This window comes from Nipponia nippon, unplaced genomic scaffold (assembly GCF_047370975.1).
Source record: "Nipponia nippon isolate SJK-2023a ecotype South Korea unplaced genomic scaffold, ASM4737097v1 scaffold_13, whole genome shotgun sequence".
NCBI classification, from domain to species: Eukaryota; Metazoa; Chordata; class Aves; order Pelecaniformes; family Threskiornithidae; genus Nipponia; species Nipponia nippon.
The window spans coordinates 6301442-6320758 of NW_028262324.1; the positions used below are offsets into that span (position 1 = coordinate 6301442).

Genomic DNA, 19317 nt, shown 5'->3' on the forward strand with positions numbered 1-19317 from the left:
GTTGCAATGCATTGGGTGTGCTCCACCAAAGGCTATGTGACTAGAATATCTTAAATCAGCCACCAGCATATAGCGCTGTTTCTCTTTCCCCCAATTTGCAAATTCTGTTCTCCTCTCAGTGCCTGCAGAGGTTTCCTGAAACAGGGGAGCTGAGAAATATACCCCTGCATGTCATAAATTTAAATCATTGAAGCATACCAACAAAATGATTGCAAAAGCTATTGTAGCCGTTAAAGTCAAAGGAAGCAGTCGTTGAGTTATTGTCAATTACCACTGAAGGCTACAACAGTGATTAGCATTTACAGTATTTGGAAGAGACTTATGCACATTTTGATAGTTAACTAATTTCATTGTCTCAATAAAATACACATATTCCTGTCTGCTGAAGAAGGACAAGAATAAGATCAATGGTTGAAGGCCCAGCCTTGCTTTTAACATAGAGAAAAATGGTGTTCTAATGTAAAAGTGATGGAAAAATAATGGGGGGCGGGGGGGGAAGGGGAGAGAAAATTTAATAAAGGCAGGAAATTCCAAGTTTAGTTTCTTTCATTCAGTGTCTGTGGGGTCAGTGGCTGCTTCCAGCTACCACTGAATGAATGCACTGTCTCAAACTACACCTTACATGGGGCTCTTCAGGGATCAGAAAACATTGCACATGGGAGTCATATGTTCAGTGCTTGCCATCATTTGTTGAGGGCTGAGGTTCAGGGCTGAAAACTGATTTAAACATCCATATTTAGAGCTCTTAAGTACAAAATAAGGTACAAATTCTCACAAAAGTTGAAGACAGAAGAGAAGAAGCTGTGACCCAGCATAGCAGTGGTTTTGAAAAAGAAAAAAAATGGCTGGGGGAGTCGGTTTCTAGCAGTGCTGAAGAGCCTGCCCTGGTGAATACACGATCGTTTAGTACCAGCTGCAGTGTAAAGGTCTAACAAGGCTGATGAATGTAAGGGCATGAAGGTTTATTCTGAACTATGTGCTCACTCTGTATCTGTCAAAGGGCAAGGGAGAAGGAACCTCTCCAGTGTGGGGGGTAAGGGACTACTTTTCCACCCTTGCCTCATTTTACATTGGTGCAAATCTGCCAGTCATGTCCACAGACACGGTAGAGCACACAAGTAATGTAGCCCTTGGTAGACCTTTCAGTTTTTGTGTATGTGTCTATAATTTCATAAACTGGGCGTCCCACATCAGCATAAAATGTGCGATTAGGTGTTCCTGATCTGGAGGCTTCTTGAAGGAAATCTAAAAATTATATATAATGCATTGCAGCTATGGTGAGACGTTCTCACTGTTCCTCACAGTCTCATGCTAATTTGCTTATACACTTACTCTTATTGTCACCTTGGCTGCAGGCTTCTGCGGGTCCATGAAGAGTCACTAACCTTCTGATCTTACAGCTGCCATTCACGGCAGGGTTGAGACGTGTTAGCAGGAAAGTGTGCCCGATTAATGCCTGTGCCTCACCTTTGAATAAACACCAGACATCAGTTCCTACCATTGTTAATCCCTTTTCATGAGCATGAAATTTGTGTGATGAAAGTGGATTTTTCTTTTGCATAATAGACATTTTGCTGGTTAAAACAAAACAAAAAAAAAACCCAAAAAAACTCGCTTGCATATGAATGTTTTCACTGTGTTAGCAATTTTTACATCTTACTGGCAATGTTCTAAGGCAATGAAGATTCAGACTCCTCAGTTCCCCAGAGATCCTTGTAATTACAACAATGACTGCCGGAGCATGAAAAAAAGTCATTTGGCAAAATGGCCATCTTGGCTTCCTCTGTCTCATCCTCCCCTCTCTCTGACTTCCAAGGCCTGTTTGCTCAGTTTACTAGACAAACACATTGTTTGCTATTTGCCAGGGCAGATGTTTGTTTAATTCGGCACCTTCTGCTTCCTTCCCAAGACGCAGGAAAGTCATACTGTTCACTGTATTTTCTTTTCTGTTTACAACACCTCTCCCCCGCCAGCCAAGGTGCGGAAAAGAGGAAGGACAGTGGCTGCTTTGAAAATTGTTTATTCAGCTCATGAAAAGCGATTCCATGTGCTAGCATTTCTAGGACCTTAACCACCATCTCCTGTATTCTATAAATGGCACATAGAACAAAACACAGAGAGCATCGAACTGGATTGTCTCACTGTGCAAAGAGGCTGTATCCAGCCATTGAATATTTTTATGTAGAGAACAAATCCTCTTTTTTTGAAAGACCATGAAGATCCCAACTTGAACTGACTCATGCTCTGATCCAGCTGGGTCCTGCTTGAACAATCCTGCTATGGAGAACTGTTACTGCTCAAGAGAGCGCCTTGTAGTCTGGACCGACTACTATGCACAGTCAGACTGGCTGCAGAAAGTCTGCGTAAAACCTATGTGACACTTTAGTGCTGATTTGAGGGCTTCAGAGGTGCAAGGACAGGGAACTGCTTTCTCTGTCAGAAGACTTCTTCCCTTTAGTAAGACCTGGGAGAGAACGGAGAAATGGCTTTACAGACCAGCATGTAACTCACTAGATGCTGTAGTGTTAAGACTCATCTGTGTTCTAAATGAAACTCTTGCCACTTAAGTCCGTGTTCCAGGAGTCTCAGCAAGAGTTTGGATTTATTCCCACCCCTTTATTCCTCCCTTCCATCTTTTGTGTGGCTGGCACAGTGTGCTTTCTCCTTCCTTGCAAATTCCTTCACAAATTTTTGGCTTTGTGCATATCTCCTCTACTTCTTGCTTTACTCATGCATCTGGTTTCTGTAAAGCTCTGTGGCTTTATATACCTTCCTTCTGCAAAGGATGGCTTTACATAGCAAGCAGCAGATCAGAGAACTTAACTCTAAATGGATCCAGTACTACAAAAGGATGAAAAGATGTTCTTCTTTTACTTTAATAAACAATATAGTGCCATTGTTCCTGATCAGCTTGTGAATTTTCAACAAATCCAGAGATAACTACTAGATTTATATATCTCTAACTATCAATGCAGAGTTGGGCTTTTATGTACATGCTGTATGTACCCATTTGTCTGTAAACAAAGAAACGCTGTAATTGTCATCAGAACCATTTGTTGCAATTTGAATGCCTACAAATAATGACTAGGCAATGCAGGTTGTTCATTACAGACTGAAAAACTATATATATTGGCTTGTTACCCCTTTGCAGAAGCCAGGCAGAAACTATCGAGGTTTTGCAGTAAGGAGCTGACATGGTCATGAGTGAGCTGCCTAGGGCAGTGCTGTCTGTGATTTACACTGCTGCATGCCACCTGGCACTGCAGGCTTTCCTGATAGTGCTGTTGTATCTATTCCTGCTGTGCTATGAACTAACAGACTTACTGGAAACTTCAGCAAACCTTGCTGTGAGTTTCACATTTCTATTTTACTCCAAACTTCTTCACTTTTCTAGGATGTAGTCTCAGACCAAGCCAACCGAAGCAAGAGCGTTGTGAGCATTTGCAGTTTGGTATATTATTTTTATTTCGTCAATAGTTTTTTTGTCTCAAGAAATCACTTTGGACTTAGTTCTGCCTCTGATCCATTGGAAAAATTCTTACCTGCATGATCACAAGTTTTCTTACAAGCAATATTCCTATTTCATGGAATTGTAATATTAGCTTCATGTGGCATCTTCTGCACAACTGGAATAACCTTTCAGGAAAAAAAAAAAGCCAAAATTAACCAATGGAACAAATTCCACAGATGTTAATAGTACTGAGAGCTTTTGGGGACAAAGAAGTGGTGCCAGGGTGGCTTGGAACTGAATTTGGCTCACATTCTCCAGAAGAGTGAATCAGAGCCTTGTATATGGCAATAATATCATTCCCTTGATTCCTTTTCTGTCTCATTCTTATCACATCCTTCTTATTTCTTGATTTGATAACTGCCATATACTGGACAGACAGTTTCAAAGATTTTCATATTATAGCCCTCTAAATCTTCCTTTCTTGGCCATCATATTGTATAGCTGATTAATTTAATAAACCCTTTCTGGTGTTGCCTCACGACAGCAGCACTTTCTGTTTTCTGTCTCATTCTCCTAAAAGATGAGAATATCTCTCTAATGCTGCGGTTCTCCTCTGTCTTCGTTCTTAACCATATCTGCAGTTTTAGTATTGTCAGCAGATACGAACATCTTACATTTGATATTCTTATTTAAACCATTCAGAATGGGTATCTTTGCAACCCCCTCAATAGTCTTTGATAACAGGTGAGGTTCTCCTGGGATTTGCGGTATTACTTTATGAAATCTGTGGGAATTTATGGCACACAAACCTTTTCATGATTTTACCTAGCTGGAAAGGTAAAAGACAAGATGTCTGTTGGAAGTGATCCAAAACACAATGACGTCAGTGGGAATCTTCCTACAGAGTTCAAGAGCCCGTAAAGCACCGGTGCAAATGCTGTGACTGACAAACAGAAGATAGCTGGGAGATAGCCCTTTTGGCCATAAAGACTTTGCGGTGCCGCTAATTTCAGCTTCTTAGGTGCTGAAATACTTAACTGCCTAATGCATAATTATTCTTTTCAACTCGTGACTCCTTCCAATAAAGTGTAATACAAAATGCCTTCAAAAAGACCACCAGCCAAATTCTTCTCTTGTTTATATGTTCATAACAGATCAGTGAACAAAATTCTCCTTTCACTTCCATTGGTGTGAGAGAGGTAACTCCATTTAAGCCTAGTGAAGGACTACTGAGAGAGACAAAAGTGAGCCTGCTGATTTCAGCTCAACTGCATAAATATAAGTGAAAGCAGAATTGAGTCCTTATTATTTCCTGTCTACTGCATTTCTCTCATTTTGTCATGGCAGCTGTGTAGATGGAAACTCCCAAGATTTCTACAGCCAAGTCATCTTTCACCAATAAAGCTATACTGACTCACATAATAGATTAGACTGTCACACTAAACCTGACAAACAACATTTAATATGTCTCAAATTGCATCCGGGCAGATATCCCTGTGAACTACTGTCTCTACCATGCAGATGTTTCCCATCTCTTTAGGAACAGTTTTGATGGTCGGGCGAGAGGTTTGCCTGCTCTTACCCACTTTGGAACTCACAGAGACATGGTGGGCTAATGGTGCACCCAGTCTTTTCTCTCTGCAAGTGTTTCTGTGCGTCTCATAATTGTGTTCCTGCCTTTCCAAGGGGAAATACATTAGCGCTGTCTATCATCCTTCTTTGTAAAGACAGAAACAAAGTAAAGCTGTGGTCTGTCTTTGGAGGCCTCCCTAGGTGATTCCCACTTAGGCTGACGGGGGTCTCCTGTGTTTCTGAAGGAAATATTTAACAGTTTTTCCTAATTTTCCATTTCCCCCCTTTATTTTTCAGAGAAACCATTCTCTTTTACCTTTTGCTAGCAAAAGACAGAGCTTTTGAACAATGCAGGGCTGTTATTAGCTGTGCTGTATTTTTTTTCCTCTTCTAACTATTCTTTTAACTTGCTTCAGCCTTGGGGTTTTGTTTTTGTTTTTGTTTTTTTTTAAGACTAGCTCTCCCCAATCTGACTGCTTCCCAGATTGTTTGTGTTTGAAAGACTTCTACATTTTGCTTGTGCTGATCTTCACATCCTCACTTATTCCCATTGGCCTCTGTTGCCCTTTTTCCTGTTGGGATGGATTTCAGTCGTGTCCTCTCCAATTGTTCTTTAACTTTTTCCAGCTCTGTGCAGTCAGCTTTCTGGTGCACCATAGGACTCCAGATTGAAATTCCTCTGGGCAGTTCACATTTCCTTAAATTTCCATAAGGTGAAAAGCATTTGGGATTCTTGCACTGAGGAGTATTTCAAATGGAACGATAACCCTGTCCCAGATGTGCAGAGGTCTGTATAAGGGGAGCAATCAACAAGATGAATGCAGCACAGACATGCTTCCTCGGTTATTCATGTGCATATCTCATTGACCTATGTGACAAATAAGCCCTTGTGCAAATGCAGGTATTTCCCTGCTCAGCAGGGATGCCAGAGAACTGCTGACCAAGCTGCTGTAGGATTCAGTGATGGCCAGGACTTCTTACCACAGCAGAAGCCTTGACTATTGAGTGAAGGGGTAAGACCTTTAGCTGCTTGCTGTGGGCCAGCTGCTGGAAAAGATGTTAGCCAGCACATTACACTCATGTTTTACTCAGTTCAGTTGCTCCAGTAGGTCCTACGGATCATTTTTATTAATCCTTAAATATTAAGACTGAACCAGTGCAGATTTTGATGCATGATGCTGCTTCCAAGGAAGTCAATGGCAAAAATCCAGCTGAAGTCAGTGAGTGCAGGAAGAGCATCTGCCACAAGCCAAGATATTCACAGTCAGAACGAGAGCTCTGGCCTTCTAGAGCTTGACGTTTGGAAGGAGACAGCAGTCACAATGTGAGCAGATGCTCTGTCCTTCTTAACCTCCCATTTCCTCTCTTTTGTTCATATGTGCCAGAGATTCACAGAGATTTCTTTCAAAGGCAGGCCTTTTTTTCTTCATCCACTTTCCGGTGTTTTGCTTTGCTTGTTTCTTTCACTTTGTCTTAAAAAAGAGAAAAGTAAAACTAGTTCTGTGAGACTACAGGGAGAAAAAAAAATTTCTCTGGAGTCTCTTTAGGATCCCATCTAGAAGCACAGCAAACCCCGTCATTATGGTTAGCAAGAAAGGACACAGCGTCGCTTCCAGCGAAATCACCACTTAATTCAGTGTGAGTAAGATTAGGCCAGGAAAAAAACCGACTGAGTTTAATAGAGGAGAAACTGACTTTGGCTAAAACAATAAGCCGTACCGCAGACCTGCAATGACAGCCGTTTAGATCCAAGACACAAGGAGGTACTGCCTTTCCTCTGTTACCTTCCCCAATGGATTCTGCTCATGACTCCAACAAGTCTAAGAACTGCTCTTTCCCTCTCTCTCTAGCAAGATCTTTCGTCCATCCTAATTCAAACTACCCCCTTAACTGAAGCAGTGGAGTGCAGGTCCTTCAGATAAGCACAAACTGTAATTAGGTCATATTCTGAGTGAATAACGTGCGGGTGGGAAAAGGAAGAAAGGGGGAGGGAGAGAGCAAATGAAAGAAAGAGGCAGAGTTTTGGCAGGGTTACAGAATTGCAGAAAGCTTCTTGTAAGTCTCAAGCTAAAAATGGGAGAGGTTTGCATTAAAAAAGAGCTTTAATAGGTCCTGCAAATTGGCATTTTTGATGATTAGGTGGACAGGCTTTTTTCATTTTTTATAACTGTTAATGCTGAAACACTGTTGTAACTCTTTTGTTACAAGGCTCACGCTCAAAGGGCAGCATAGGAGGGGATCCCCCGGAGCTGCAGGCCTGGGTGCTCTGGGGAGCGTTAATGCAAGTGTTAGCATCTGTTTGGCTTTGCAACTCTGTGCTTAGCCCACCCCAAACTGTATTTGCACACTACGATGCAATTCACTTCTTGTGGCCTCAGAGTTTGCTCCAGAGTATACATTGTGGGCTGTTAGGCAGGTCTTTGACGCTGGAGCATCACGGGGAGTTTCATAGTATGGTGGTCTGTGAAGTGGCAGTCAGGAACCCACCTATGCTGCCAAGGTGTAGGGAGTACTGCTCTCACTCTTTTCTCAAAAATCGCTAGATGCCTATGTGAAGATTGGTTCCCTTCATAGGAATAAGAGGCAGCAACATGTTATGCATGATGCCTTCAGCAGCTGCAGCCCAAACAAGAATTACATTCTCTTCACTGCCCCCAGGCAAGCTGATCCCAGGATCTGAAAGGCAATGCAATGTCTTTTTGAGGGGCTCAGCCCTATCTTCTCATGGAGCTGTTGCTGTCAGTATTCATTCCTGGCAAGATCTTGGGCCTTCTCATTCCAGGATTCAGGCCCACTCAGTCCTAAGCCATCTGGTTTTTTCCAACCTCCTCCTCCTGCACTCAGGTAGATGGACATCAGCCTCTTTTGAAGTCAGGTTCATTCTCAGGTATCTTCCTTTTCCCTGTGCTAGGTAGACTAGGAAGCCTTTTATTGTTTGGAGGCAGAGAGGCAAGAGATAGTAATGAACTTGCAGGCTAATGTCAGTATTGACAATCAGTGTGTGCCTTTGTCATCTGAAATGCTGGATCTGTTATGTGACCGCCCATATTGAAGCCTTACAAAACTGCCATCTTAGCTACCCTGTCTAATCCCCTTCCTTTTACTGTGATGGTAATAATGATGAAGGAAACAATAACAAGTGGTAGTTTTGGTTCAGCCACGTCAACATGTTACTTGCCCCATGCAAATATTTTATATGATTTTCATATCCTCTTCCAGCCACTAAAAAAGGAGTGGGACTAGTACTGCTAAACAGCATGAATCCTTTTTCTTCATGGTCTTCTCATATCTATCTATCTATCTCCTCTGTGTGTGTGTATCTATCTATCTCTTGTATTTCATCAGTTTTTCTGTGAGGATATTATGGGAGACAGCACTAAAAGCCTTACCACAGTTGAGATAAACAACATCCACTGCTCTCCCCTCATCCAGCAAGCCCGTCATCTCATCACAGAAGGTTATTAGGTTGGTCAGGCATGATTTCCCCTTCATAAATCTCTGCTGACTACCCCTAATCACCTTCTTGTCCTTCATCTGTTTGGAAATAGTTCCCATGATTATTTGCTCTAACATTTTCTCAGGGATCAAGATGAGGCTTGGAGTTCCCAGGATCCTCCTTCTTGCCTTCTTGAAGATAGGGTTGAGATTTGATTTTGATTTCTCCCAGTCCTCAAGAATCTCCCCTGATTGCCATCACCTTTCAAACATAATTGAGAGTGGCCTTGCAATTACATCAGCCAGCTCCCTCAGCTTTCATAGGTGCATGCCATCAGGTTCCCTGTTTGTTTAAGTGTTCCCTAACCTGATCCTCCTCTACCTAGGGTAAGTCTTCCTAGCTCAGGATTTTCCCACTAGCTTCAGAGGCCTGGGATTCCTGAAGACGAATCTTACCAGTAAAGACAGAGGCAAAGAAAGCAGCAAGTGCCATGGTATCTTCCATGTCCTTTGTCACCAGGTCCCCGCCCCATCAACAGCAGGCCCACATTTTCCCTAGTCATCCTTTTGCAGCTGAATTTATTTGCTACTTAAGCTCCTAATGAGTTTAGCAACACCTGGGAAAAGGGTTTCCTTTACATGGAAAATGGAGACTTTTCTTGCAAGGTCAAAAACTGCCAAACTTTATGAACTGTTTTGGCTGAAAAATTGCCAAAGAACACAAAATAGTTCAGTTTTTTGGACCTTGTTTGTTTGTTTGTTTTGTGATGAAATAACAAAAATGTTTGAGGAAAGCAGACTCTTTCCTAGAAAATCAATGTTGTTCTCCTTTGACAAAGGCTTAGTGGAAAAAAGCAGTTTGAGCTAGGGATTTGTTTGTGAGCCTATCTGGAACAGAACTATTTAAGATCAGTCCTTGGTTAGAGAGAAAGTATGCTACCTTCCTCTGCAGTGATCACTCTGTGAGCAGGGTGAGTCCGTCTGAAGGCCTGCTTCTGATGTCAAGTGGCTCGAAGGAAATTCTGACTTGTCTGAAGGCCTTGGAGGAGATTGTGGGACAGATACATCCAGAAAAAAAAGCTGCCTCAAGAGGCTGATGCTGGTTATGGTCAATATGCATGTGTTTCTTGTCAGTAGAATGGCTTATGTTCTGCTTAAATTCCATACGTGAGATTTTGGCTTCCATTGGAAATTTACAGGTTACCAAGAGTATTGAATTCTACATTATCAGCTGTGGGCCCCAGATTCCAGTCTTAAAATATTAATGGCTAGTTTCCGCATGCTGAATTGGCTGCACATGTCAGCTTCCTGTGTTCTGCTTTCCAAGTTCAGTGCTTGCCTAAATTTTACTTCTCTTGAAACATTTTTGTTGGTGTAATGAATGGAAAAAGTTTACCAGTATGCTCAGTCTGTAAATCTACACTACACTTTCTGAAGGGATAGACAATTTTCTTTGCAGGAGACATTTACTTCCAGTATGCTTCTGATCCAAGAGCATTACATAACATTTACAGACTGTAAAAAGAGAACAGCCCCAGAAAAGATGTTGCAAATAATCATACATATACACATATGTATGTACAACATGTATATATCTATATCTATACATGCACAACTGTGGGGAGAGGCATACGAACTCAAGGGAGATCATAGAACCCTCACAGCAAGCTCATGCTTGGTTGGTATGGCCACCTTATTTGCCCTATTCCTGAAACTTCTTCCAAGAGTCAAAGAGACAAATCATGAAAAAGGTAGTTTGATGTTGACATTCATCTTGAGTACTATTGACCGATTTGATTTCGGTGATACCTCTTTGCACAGCATTATGTCAGCTGCTAGCAGCCATCAGGTCATTATCATGCTGTAGATAACATGTCTCTGAAAAAGCAGTGATGCCTACAGATTGACCTTGTTGGCTAATTCGTGCGGCCTAGTATAGTAACGTCATTTCGACATTAGGTGCTACCTGGAATAGCCTTCAGGAGCAGAAGCTGTGACTCTGGAGACTCAGGTTTCCCGTTCCAGTCATGTACACAAGTGTTCAGTGTTTGCCGTAGAAGAATATATCTTGGAAGAGATTTTTAATAGATCAGTGGTTTTCTTAGACTCAAATCTTATTTTGAATTATGGTCTAATCAAAACAATTGAGAGGGTATAAATTTACTTCTTTACTTTAGTATACCATTGGAAGAGATTTCTTCCTACCCACAGTGCTAGCTGGCTTTCATTTACGATGTGTCAATATTGGAAATGTTTATGTGATTAGAAGATGGAGACTGAGATTGCTGAGCACGCCTGAGCCATAGAAGCGTTAACAAAACCAAAGCCTTCTTGCTGCTGTAGAATCTAGTGTGCCCTTTTGAGAGGGGGAGGGAACCAAGAATTAAATTTGATTTATTTTGCACAGGCAAACTCAAGACAATAGAATTTCCTTTGTTTTCATCTGTAAAACCAATAGACAGACCAAAAAGGAATAGAGGTGAAGGGTTATGGAACTCATATTTTTCTACCCTCTCTGTCTGTCTGCAGAATTTCTTGTTATCTGCAGATATTGCTTTCAGCACAGTGACCTTTGAATAAACAGGATTGTGGTGTCCTAAAAGAAGTGAAATAAAAAGCACAGACAAATTTGAAAACACCATCAGGTCTGTGACTTCTTTTCAGCTAAACTGGATACTCAGAGTAGACTTCAAATATTAAAATAATAAAACATAAACTTCTAGAGAAGACCCCCATGAGAATCTCCACTTAACTACTAATCTGCTTCTGCTTAATTCCATATGGGAAGAATAGTTTAATTGGTGACCTTCTTGTGTGATTTTAAGAGTATAAAATAAATCCACTGCATATTTAGCAAATATTATAGCCATGCCGGGATGCCGGGGGGGGGGACAACGACGACGGGGGACGACCAGAAAAACTTTTCAGTGTCTGCATAGTTGTTGGAAAGTTTATACCCAACTTTTTCTTTGGTAAACATAAATATAGCCAACATTTTACTACTGAAAATAGTAATTTAAGCAACTTCTCATGAAAGCTTGAAGAATTGCCTTTCCCATTTGTGGCACAGAGCCTGTGGTTCCTATTCTTCAAGTCAGTCAGTCAAAAGAAGGGAAATATCTATGCATCTGCACATCCCATTATATCCTAACCTCTGAATGCAGAAATGGCATCTGAGTAGTGAAAAGCTGTAAAAGCCATTGATGAAAGCCTGCTATGGCTTATTAGGAACTCTACCTACCTACCTTGCTATAGTTTTTTATTCTTTCCACATGAACAGCTTTCGGAAGGCCCACTCAGTGCATATCCATACTACAGTAAACTGCATGATTTCCTGTTCCAAGCACACTTTCACATTACTCACAAACCTTCCAGCTGCCAAACTCTGTTATAGTCCATCTACTTCCCTTCGAACATGGCATTGGAGGCTATTTTCAGGGTTGCTCTGCATAATATGCTGTGACTAGATACATAACTATTTCCTTATAACATGAACTAAGCAAACACATACTTAAGGCAAGTTATCCTGAAGCCTGGGCCTCAAGCCAGTCTTTTTGTATTATCTCATGGGAAGGTCTGATCTCAAAGTAATACTGGGAATAGGGACAATTTCTTCTGAGATGGTAATTTGCTATCTGTCTGGCCACAGTGGTGTCGGTGGCAAACATGCAGACAGCATCTACTGTGGAGCTGAGTCTGACGGCACAACCCGTGACCTCGGTATGGACTGTGAGCAGGAAGTCTATGCAGTGTGCGAAGAGGCTTGGGAGGGAGGGCAAACATTTTTCACTTCATATATCATTGCCCACAGCTCACTGCTGGGTTTCCACCAAGTCAGCCAGTGCTAAAGTGTTGTGGAAAATGAAATTTCCTGGGTTATTGTTTTTGGCAGTTCTTATCACACTGGACAATTGGGCACTGGAACTAACACACAAGCGCCTCATGTTAGTAAGAAAAAGACATATGTTTAGTAGCCTGCTCTGGTAACTAAGAAAAAAAAAAGACTCTATCCTTCCAAAACTGAAGCAGATGCTGAATATTTTCAACATCCAGAACAGTCTTTGCATCTGTCTGTAAAGTACCATCAGTCTATGCAGTACTGCAGCAAGAATCACAAAATGCATCACCTGCAGATTTCAACGGAAGATCCCACCTCGTGCGCATTTCTTTGCCATAGCTGCTCTTTCCAACAGCCTAATCGCTTGGAGTCTAACAGCAACCAAGGCAGAGAAATAATTAGGAGGCTGGGAAAGAAAAGAAAATCAGCCAGGAAAAATTAATTACTCTTTCACCTTCAGTCTTCAGGAACTGCATGGCTCTGTGTTTCAATAATCAGCCTCAAGCTAGAGAAACGCATGCTGCTCTGTTCCTCCTCCCTGCAGCAATGTTCAGGAGGTTTGGACAATACGCTTAGAGTCAAGGAGCTAAATAATGCGCAGCCCGGGCTGATGAAATGTAGAGAAGGCAAAGCTGGGTTCAAAACTGATGTAAAATAGTTTTAAGCCACTTCTGTTTCCTGGCTGGTGGCCATAGATCAGAGCAGGACAATTATCTGTGTGACTGAAGGGCTACTTAGTCTTGTCCACACAGCATCTTGTATTGCCCTGTTCACCTTGGTATCCAAACCCCCGCCAACACAGGGCTGCCACCAGCTTGCTCTGCCCTGTTGGCTCTAGAAATGGGGGATGCTTCTGGTCCTCAGGCAGTGGTGGAGGGGGTGTGAGCAGGCTGTGGCTATGCTTGTTACTCCTGCGCTGAGGAGGATCCCAAGAGCAGCTGCAAACCCAGTGACTGAGTATTTTTCTTAACTCCCAGGCGGGCGGTAAACAATAAAAACACTTAGTTTAAGTGATTAGCTCTTTTTACCACTCTTCAATTATCCCTGTAGACTCTCTAAGGATGACCTTGAATTAGACCTTTCTCCCACAGCTTTGTGCAGCCAGCCCTGATGTCACCCAGGCTTCCTCTGTAGTGACCAGAGCCGTCAGGAGGCGGCAGTGCTCCCCTGCCCACGCTGCCTGCAGCCTGCCCGCTTCCTCGGGTCACTGCCATCGCTCTTCCACTGCTGAGCCAGAGGTCATGTGCCCTCAACATCTGTAAAAACCCCAAGTGATTTCTCATCAGAACTGTGCAGAATGAACTTGATCCAATTTTATTTGCAACACTCGAGGGCCCTCAGCACTCTGCAAGATTGCAAATAAGAATCTCCGTGTAACATTTCTGCATAGTGACTCATATTTGGACTTGTTTCAAATCAATAAATCCTCTATAGAATAAGCCCCCCGACTCAAGCCCAAGACACACTCATCCTCTTACTCATTCTCTTTTTGGAGCCCCCATGAGCAATATAGGCTTCACAACACAATTAAAAAACCCAAGCTCTGATGGATCAAAGTGGTGAAGGGAATGGGAGCAGTTGCTTCATGACAGACAGATGCTACCCACATACAGAGAAAGGCTCATTCAGAGGAAGTGCTGGGATCATTTGGATCCGAGCTGAGATGAGCAGTGTCGTTTCAGGTTTCCTAGTGAAAATAATTTGTAAAAAAAAACCAAGCAACATCACACCTTTCTGTTGGAAACTACTGATGTGGACACTGCATTTTCCATTAATAAAAAGTTGGAAAATTCCTGATATTTGCTTTGAAGCTCCAGCTCTGAGAGGGATGACCAGATTATTTAATATTTTCATTGCCTTCCCATCTCATCCCATAATACTGACTAAAGGAGTGTTACACTTTGCAACAGGAGCACTTAGGAGACACCATCGCGGCTATCCTGCACAAACAATCTGTATTACTTCCAAAGTTCAGTGCTGATTTCTTTGTACTCTTCCAGTCTCCTAACACAGAGCTGTGAAGGGTTGGCCTCTGCTTCTGCTACTTTTAATGCTTCTAAACGTGAGCTTAAAAATACAGGTGACCAGAAGGAAAACTGCCTTTTTCACAGAGAGGTAGCCAGTCCTCAGAGCTCAATGCGCTAGTAAACCTAAAGGTCATAATCACCAAAAGCAAGACTGGGATCTATAAATTCTGTCACGCACGTGTGGCATTTCTTGACTTGTAGTGGTACACTGATATCCTAAAGAAGATCAGGGCACCCTGTGCTACGCGCTAACGTCAGACAATCCCTGCCAAAGGGCACTGATAGTCTAAATAGATAATTGCAATTTTACTGAGAGAGAAGTGCAGCCCAGAGCGGTTGCTTGCTTTCACAAGCTTCTGCTGGAAGTGTTTTACAGATGCAAAGCATGAAGAGTTGCCTCTCCCCAGCTGCCTTGGGTGAGCTTGGGCAGTCTGATGGCTGGAGTGGCACTGGTCTGTGCCACTTGGACCCTGACAGTCTGTGAGGCAGGGGGGAGGAGCAGCGGGGGGGGGGGGGTGGGGCAGGAGAAGGAGAGCATAACTTGAAGACCTTGTGGCCAAATGCTCTGTTTTCTTTCCAGTCTGCACTCCCATGAAAGAGGTGGACCAGTGGAAAGGTCCTGCGTGACCCCAAAGGAGGTGGAGATGTTTTCCGAGTCATTCCCCTGTCTGGGCTTGATAGAAGGATCACAAACCTATGGTATTTGGTATGGGACAAACAAGCGTCTCAGTGTCTCCACTTGGGCCCACCATTTATGCATGGCTGTGTCCTTTCCTATGTGAGCTCAGGGTAAGTTTCTTCCATGCCCAGTACAGTGCTGGGGTCACCAGATAGATACTATTCTGTGGAGAAATGGAAAATGCCACTGTTGTTGACTAAGCAATAAATGTGGAACGGAGCTGGTAGTAGATGGCCAGGGGATGTGAAAAAAGTTCTACGATAAAAACATAACAGACTTTACAAACTGTCATTAGATGAGATCACAGGAGAACTGGCCATACAGAATGCTACCTAGATTAATATTTCAGAATTGTTTTCTAAAACTTTTCCTTTTTTTTTTTTTTTAAATAACTGCAACAATAATGCTAAAGAAAACCTCTTCAAACACAAAATAATTTCTGTTGTAGAATTTTTTGAATGCCAAATACCTACTGAGTTAATCTTTGGAAGAACAAGAAAAGTTTGTTCTTTGTATATGTAGATTGTTTCGGGGTATTGTTTGATTCTGCTTTTGATAGGGGTCATGTTTCTGGGCTTAGCTGGATAGTTTGTTTGTTCCTATTCATTAAAAGGGACCCTGCAGCTATCTGGGGAGGCAGTGTGGTATTACATTATTATTGCTCCAAAAAGTATGGACAAAAATGTATTGTAAAAATTCCAAGGTTCCTGGTAGGAGTTCTCTCAGTAATAAATACTCTCAGTCTGCTGGAGTGTAGTTAATATGCTAACATTGTGTTGGGCTAATTAGACAGATCCTTAAGGTACAGAGTTAAAATATACAGATAATTTTGGATATAATCTATTGTATAGCAGTTTTGTGCAATGGATAAGGAGAACAACAACTTCCAAATCAGCCTTTACTTTGGTCACCTCATCCCATAGCCCTTGCCATATCACTGCAAATAACAATGCTTGGGATGCTGCAGAGTCCTGTCTCCCTGCTGCAAGATAGAAGTACATCGATGCCTATAAAAGTTATTCATACCCTGGGGCAGGAGACAAAGGCCCTTGGATGAGATCAGCACTGCAGAGATCAAAACTTCTCGTGAGGTGTTCATTTAACTTGTTCTGGTGTGTGTCAGGGCTGGGGGTGTAAAGCGCCTTGCAGGATTATGGTTGATGGGCTTTACTTCTATAAAAAAGAAAAAAAAAAGTGAAAATGTCTTATTTTTCTCTTTCTTAAGCTATGCAGTTTGCCTACAGCGGAACATTAACTGAAATAACTCTACTTGTTCAGGAACAGCACTAGGCAGTCTCTTCCAGAATAAAGTGCCTGTGCTTTTGACTCATTGTGCCCTCCCAGAGCAGAGCCCAACGATTTTTTTCCTGGAAGAAACGGTCATCATCAGGGAAATTATTCCAAGAGAGCCAATTTATGCTGGAGTTGCTAATCCGTAGCAAATTCTTCTTGCCCACCTTCTGTTCAAAGCCACACCTATTGCACTGAGGCCAATATTTCACTTCCTCTGAGAAGTTCCACTCCGTGTAGCCCATAGTTGGCCTTTCAGAACCTGTGGAGCATTGCCATGATCGTCACTGGCCACAATGCTTTTCTAGTGGTCGGCTTTAATACTTAGGTCCCTAGCTCAGAGGAGAGTGCAACTCGCAAGCTCTCTTTATTTGGCTTCGTCCGTCTTCACTCCATCTAGCTCTTTAGTCATTCATAGGATTATCCCACACTGCCAAAGACATGTTTCCCCTGCCACAGAATAACTTTTCCATGAAGAAAGTCGCAAGAGATTTCAGCTTTGCTGTAATGCAGAGTAATGACAGCATAATAGTATCTAACCTCCTACAAAGTGCTCAGAAAACAGGGAGGTTGGCTGAGATTATTCAGTACTGTGAACTGCATTCCACTAGGCAGATAAAAACAACTGCCTAAGAGCTCTGAATTGATCAGAATATTCATGCCTCTAATTAGAGAAAACTTTATAACCCACTCTTTTTTACTGTGTTCCAGAGTCACTAGGAAGAAAGTAATAAAGAGACCACAGCATCTGTTCCTTTTAGATACCTGTATTATTAATTTGCAGCCCAACATAGTTGGCTGTACCGAATGTATATACAGCAGATACAGAGCAGCGTTTCATCACCACACTCATCACATGGAACTTTGTGGATGGGGATAACAATATCTTGCTAGCACAACACCAGAGAGAAGTGAATGAAGCAAACCTAGTACAACTGGGTCAAATAAATCCTTTCTACTGAGTAATGTCTGTGTTTCAGGTAGATAAATCTTGGGTTTAATATCATTTGTAATTTTTAATTAAAACCTTGTGGTTCATTAATTTGTTCCTTTCATAGTTCTGACCCACATGACTGATTCTCCACTCTTCTGTGCTCGGTATGACTGTTAGCCTTGCACAGAGTGTAAACACCTGCCTCCTGGTGTTGTGTCGTTCTAAAGCAAAGGACGGTCCAGCTTGCAAAGGTGGAATAGCACTTGTGGCAGTTTTTCAAATAAAAAAAACTGGCCCCTGGAAAAAGGGCCATCTGTTCAAAACTGTGAAGTGTCCTCTTTAATTCTTTACTTTTCGAGGTTTTCCTTCAAATTCAGAAATCTCAGGGTTTTGGTATTTTTTCTCTTTTCAGTTTTGCTTCCCTCCTCTCACTGATTTTTGTCCCTAAACACAAACAAAGAGTGAGCGTAAGGTATTTTGTCGTTCCTTTCTCTTTTCTATGCCACTCTGTACATTTCAAAACAGATCCAACATTTGTCTAATGACAAAAGACAAAAGAAGCCTTTGTTACTTCATAAACTCTGAAGTTAAACAGCAAAAAGGAGAAAAGTGACAGTGAGAGAATTTACAGCAAAACCAAAACTGTTCAAAAAGCAAAGAAAAAAAATTTCTCGATTTTTACCATTTATTGTCAGCACAATCATGTCTTCTCTTTCTTTTCCTCTTGTATCTACAGTAAAAACAGATTTCTCCACAGATTAAAACCTCATCCCTGCAGCGTGACACCTTTTAGTGCCTTCCAGTGCTTAGATATGATTTTAATACTGGATATATAGTTAGCATATTAATAATTATCATTACCGACCATTAACATAACTCATGTTTCATTAGTGAGCAAGCTCAACATTCCTTTGGAAAGTCACTGACAGCACCACATTTGTAACTTCAAAGGACCATGCTTGTAATTCCAAGGATCGTATTTCCCTTTGACAGTGTATGAGCAAATTGCACCAAAGCCATCAGTCTGACCAATGGTAAAAGCCACTCCGTTTGCCACTGAATCTGGATATTTTGACAAATATCTTCCACTTAAACTATTGAAAAAACAGCTCTTTTACTGCCCATGACCGACTGTGAAAATCAGCATCTACTCATATACTATGAAGGCAATTAACCACTGGCATAACCAGTCTCTCCAAGTTGTTACCGCAAAACCAGATGCTCTTCTGAAAGCGCAGCTTAAGTAGCATGTGCTGCAGAAAGCACTTGGTGAAATGCTATGGCTTGTGCAATGCAGTCAGACTCACTAATTGTGTCCCTTCTGTCCTTAAACACCAAGAGAAGGAGGCAGCGGCCTTCTGAGCTCCCTTCAGGAGCTGGGCAGGATCTGAGCCGTCGGTTTATGCCTTCTGAACAAGCAGCACGCTGTCCCTTTATTTAAGAATGAAATCTTTGACCGAGTTATGTTCTAAGCAGATGTGAAGAATAACAAACTACCAGAAGATAGAAATAAAACAAATTCTGGTAACAGAACAGACTTTAAACCGGAAGGCTAGTTATAAACAAGCCAATTTATATATATATATATATATATATATATATTTACATATATAAAAAATGTGAAAAACACACCTGCCCTTGGCATTGTCCACTCCAGTTCATTGTGTATCTAAAATTATGTCTACTCTCAAGAGGATTTCCTGTCCATTGCAGAACTGAAATCCTCCTTGCTATTCTGAGTGTCTGTTGAAAAGAATTGGAGCTGCAATGGATATAGATTTCAAAGGCAAGAAGAGAAGCCAGATCATTTCTTAGATCAGTCTGACCTTGCAACCCACATGTTTTTTGCAGTTCTTACCTTCCTGGTTGCATCTTTTGTTATTGCTATATTTCTGGTAAGAGAGGGACAGACAGACTAGTCAGAAACACACATGGCACCACGGTGGCAAGTTTGTGCCCATGAAAGATAAGTACTTTTCTCTTCATTTTCTTTCCTTTCTATATTTTTACAAATGCCAGGGTTAAGCAATCAATAATACAGGAAATGCCTGGACACATGCAAATCAACAGCTTTGCCATCTACAACCCACT

The 19317-nt window shown here is 41.8% G+C and overlaps 1 long non-coding RNA gene across 6 annotated transcripts in view; it reads left to right on the forward strand.

Annotated features, from left to right (window-relative positions):
• Window positions 1-19317, forward strand: part of LOC148056515 (uncharacterized) — a 201353-nt gene that overhangs the window by 20449 nt on the left and 161587 nt on the right. For 4 of the 6 annotated variants that reach the window (XR_015703016.1, XR_015703018.1, XR_015703019.1 and 1 more), the window contains exon 2: window positions 14904-15112. The exons of the other annotated variants lie outside the window; for them this stretch is intronic. This is a non-coding gene — a long non-coding RNA (uncharacterized LOC148056515). The remainder of the gene's footprint in view (window positions 1-14903; window positions 15113-19317) is intronic. 6 annotated transcript variants of the gene reach the window in all.